The sequence below is a fragment of the Eptatretus burgeri genome, chromosome 9, assembly GCF_056783735.1.
Source record: "Eptatretus burgeri isolate ZD-2024b chromosome 9, Ebu_testis_v1, whole genome shotgun sequence".
Classification (NCBI taxonomy): Eukaryota; Metazoa; Chordata; class Myxini; order Myxiniformes; family Myxinidae; genus Eptatretus; species Eptatretus burgeri.
The window spans coordinates 12,684,380-12,688,795 of record NC_140969.1 but is presented as its reverse complement, the minus strand read 5'-3'; the positions used below and the strand labels follow the sequence as shown (position 1 = coordinate 12,688,795).

The window sequence follows — 4,416 nt, the reverse complement described above, 5'->3', positions numbered from 1 at the left end:
GACTTGAGCCTTGTCTGGTGAACCACTGAATGGGCCAGGCCTGGATTTGTATGCTGAACCCTGGAGAGAGATCGGCTGAGGCCCATCGTTGATCTGGCGGACTTGTGCCGTCGACATTGCGTGGGGCCAGAGCGCGCGGAGACCACGTGCGTGAGGTCTGCGACAAAAGGACAAGCACCATTTTGCCACGCGGCGTGGTTTGAGCTGGGAGTTCGAATCCGTGGACATCCGCCTGTTGCGAGTGACATTCGTGCCTTTTGACACTGTCCTCTCGTCCATGAAACCTCACCAAGTATTCTGTCTTGTCTTGCATGCTGTTTATCTGTCTGTCTTTGTCTGCACATTGTCTAAGGCATATTTCGGTAGCGACCCCCTCGAAACCTTTAGTCCATGGTTCCCCAGTTAAGAACGGGTTGAGGATTGTTAATAAAACCATTGTCGTGAATTTTGCTTGTGTTGTGATCCCCGATGTTCCCCAATAAATCTGGTTAATTCGTATGAAGTTGCCACTATTGATTAATTTGTGTCGCGTCGAGGAACGATGCGTTCGATTGGCATATAACACCAAAAAAATGGTTACAAACTGGTCGACTCCGCTCGGTCTCTGACAAAAGCAGTCTGTAACCAGGGGTTCTACTTCCCCAACTGGCAACGTACAAGGATTACGCTGGTATCGCGATTGAAGGCACATAACCCGAGGCCTGTGCTGAGCCGGCCGGCGTTATAAACCCCGGAGACGGTGGTGGTGAGGGTGGCGCCTAGGACCGGGTGAGAATCCCGCCACCCCCGATCCGCAACAATATATATGTATATGTATGTATGTATGTATGTATGTATGTATGTATGTATGAGGTCCATCTAAAAAGTAACGGGACTGACTTCACAGAAGTTTTAGTCCAAAAAATATATTGAAATCACAGCTTGTCCCCTTCAAAATAGTTTCCCTCCAGTCTCACACAATTGTCCATCCTCTTCTTCCACGCTTTGATGCACCCCCGGAAGGCTTCTTCTGGAATCCTCCGGAGCTCCGGCGTCACGGCCCTTTTGATGGCCTCCGCATCAGGAAATTGGGTCCCCTTGATCACCCCCTTGAGCTTGGGGAATAAGAAAAAATCACAAGTGGCCAAGTCTGGTGAATACGGAGGTTGCTCCAGAGTTGGCACGTTCCTCTCCGCCAGAAACTGTCGGATGCTCAGGGCACTGTGAGCAGGGGTGTTGTCATGGTGGAGCACCCAGGCGTTGTTCTCCCACAGATCCCTCCTCTTGTCCCAGACTGATCTCATTCGGTGCCGGAGGATCTCCTTGTACACGTATTGATTCACTGTTTGACCCTGTGGTAGAAACTCGAAGTGGACGATGCCCTTGATGTCAAAAAACGCGATGAGCATCACCTTGACCTTCGACTTTGACATCCTTGCTTTCTTTGGTCTTGGCGATGCCGGACTTTTCCACCGACGACTCTGCCGTTTGGTCTTGGGATCGTATTCGAATATCCACGACTCATCGCCAGTAATGACTCTCCCCAGCAGATCGGGATCGTCCTCGATGCGCTCGATAATGTCTTGACAGACAGTGACTCTTTGCTGTTTCTGGTCCTCGGATAACAGCTTAGGGACCATCTTTGCGCATTTTGAGATTTTCAATGATGATGCTCCAGACAGTGTCCTTGTTGATGGAAAGTTCCTCAGCAATCATCCGCACCGTGAGTCGATGATCTGCGCGCACCATCTGCTTCACACGCTCGATGTTGTCTGCCGTTCTACTCGTTGAAGGTCTTCCAGACCGTGGATAGTCTTCAACCTCCTCCCGTCCCTCTTTGAACCTCTTGTGCCATTCAAATGCATGTGTATGTGACATCGTTTCTTCCCCGAGGACTTGCTGCAGCATTGCGAAGGATTCGGAAGGTGTTTTGCCAAGCTTGGCAAGAAACTTCAGATTGGCTCTCTGCTCACGACTCAGCGCGACCACTCAGACTTGACCACGTGTAAAGCACGAGCTGTAAAAAATCACACAATGAGCGCAGTCAACCATCACCAATCATATAGATTGCTGAAATTTTGCGAAAGACTGTGACCCAACCCGTTCATTCAAGTTGTGTAAGTGGAGCACACAGCAGGCTCAGTCCCATTACTTTTAAGACAGACCTTGTAAGTATAGTTTTTAGCTTTTTGGCCCTGTCTCTTAATTTTCAAATAAGGCCTATGTTGATCATTTGACTTCAAAAATAATTGGTGGTTGAATTCAATGACCTGCTATCCAAATCCTCTTCAAATTTCAAGTCAATTGGATGAAAATTGAGGGTTTTAGAAATTCGGCCAATGTTGACCTTTTGGCCTCTGTTGACCTCAAAATAATTGGTGATTGAATTCAGTGAGCTGATATGAAAGGCCTGTTCGAAATTTTAAGTCAATCGGATGAAAATTGAGGATTTTAGAAAGTTGACAAAGTTGTTGACATTTGGTCTATGTTGACCTTTTGACCTCCACAACAATAAGCTTCTTGTTTATGACGAACTCTCCCATGTGGTGAAGTTTCATTAATATCGGTTTAAAATTGTGACCTGTAGGTAATTGACATACAACCAACCAAACCGACAGACAGAATAACGCACAAGACCAACCAACAACACAAGTAACAAATGGAACAGATCAACATACTTGACAAAATTTTTTTTTTTACCAAGTAACATACAAGCGAGTGAAAACATAACCTTAGTCCACCTTATGTGGCGGAGGTAATAAGGGAATTGCATTGAAATTCCTCACCTCACACCTTTAATTTCTTGGTGGTGGCTGGCTTAAGATCTTAGGGTCTTGAGTTCAAGCCCACATCGTGCTGTTAAATGAACGCCAGGTGGGTTGACTCGGCCTCCCATCCTTCCGAGGTCGGCAAAATGAGTGCCTGTTTCCTGGTAACAGGGGGCACTGCATCAGCGGCACAGCTGTGCCCCCAGAAAATGATGCAGCCAATTAGCCACAGGCTGCATACAAATAAATAAAAACTTTCAATTTCTAATGAATGAAATCCGATGTCCAATGGGAATTTTTAAGAGGCTTTCCCTTTCGGCATTAAAGAATTTCTAGGCAGTGTCACATTCTTACCAGTGACGGGTGAGTTTCCTGATGCCACCAAACTAGAAGTCTTCTTTTTTTCTTTGAAAACTTTATGATAAAGGGGGAATTTCTTTGTTTTGATTCCCATTGTGTGCAATCGGAGGACTCGGTGATGGAATGGTTGGAGCGTCCACTCTGTGTCTGGGAGATCAGTGGTCTGAACCCCGGCCGAGTTGCACCGAAGACTTTAAAAAATGGCACGCGCTACTTCCTTGCTCGAAGTTCAGCATTTAAAAAGGATAGAGAATGGACAAACAGCCATATGTTGGCAACCACTGCAGAAGCTTGATGGACCGAATGGCCTCCTCCCTGTGTTAAAGTTCCTCGTAAGAGAGCTCCTCGAACACAAAACAAGCTCAAATGAGCCAATATCCTCGTCCTCTTAATGATGACCTCTTTTGGGGGGCAAACCCACTTACACCCCCTTAGAGCCTGATTTTTCTTATGTCACGAGCGTGGATCGTCTCGCTGAGCTCGCCTCTCCACACGTCGTTGCAGAGATTGACGTCACAGATTTGCTGTGTTGTCATGATTTTCACCAATCATGATACAAACATTGCTTTTCTACAAATTTATTTGTAATATTGCTGATGTTATATTTACTTTAAATTTCATTTGTGATATAAGAAGGTCCAAGTGGTCTCAGTAGTCAAGGGTCTAAGGTGTCTAATCTGTCTGAAGGGTGTAAAGTGTCGAAATGATAAGGTCTAAGGGGTCTAAAGGGTCTTAGGGGTCTTCAGTGTTTTTGGGACTTCTGGGTCTTTTGGATCTTCAGGGTCTTTTGGGATTTTTGGGTATTTAGGGTCTTTTTGGGTCCTTGGTGACTTTTGAGAAACTTTTAGGTGTTTAGGGTCTTTTTAATCCTTGGGGTCTTCAGGGTCTTTTAGGTTTTGAGGGTCTTCAGGGTCTTTTGGATCTTCAGGGTCTTTTGGGGTCTTTTGAGGTCTTCAGTGTCTCAGAGGGTCTTCAAAGGTCTAAGGGGTCTCAGCAGTCTAAAGGGTCGAAAGGTACATTCCAAAAGTACGTATAATAGACTTATAGTCACACGGCAAGACAGACGGACGAAAGGAAGGATGGACGAATGCACGCCGAGACTGAGCTCTTTTTAAAGATGAACAAACTTTGGTACACCAAAGGTTGTAGGTTGTAGTCAAGTTTCAACGGAATTGTGTGTGCCGTTTCTGAGAAAGAAAGCAAATATCTCTTTGGAGGGGGAAACTTCTCCCCACCACAAAACTCCCTCCATAGACCCCTCAGACCCCGATTTTTTTCATGCCATGAACAAACTTTGGTACGTCATGGG

The 4,416-nt window shown here is 46.0% G+C and overlaps 1 long non-coding RNA gene across 1 annotated transcript in view; it reads right to left on the bottom strand.

The window, feature by feature from the left end:
- LOC147019552 (uncharacterized) overlaps positions 1-2,912 on the bottom strand; it is a 44,914-nt gene extending 42,002 nt beyond the window's left edge. The window contains exon 1 of the long non-coding RNA XR_015062024.1: positions 2,766-2,912. This is a non-coding gene — a long non-coding RNA (uncharacterized LOC147019552). The remainder of the gene's footprint in view (positions 1-2,765) is intronic.
- Between the last annotated feature and the right edge of the window lie 1,504 nt (positions 2,913-4,416).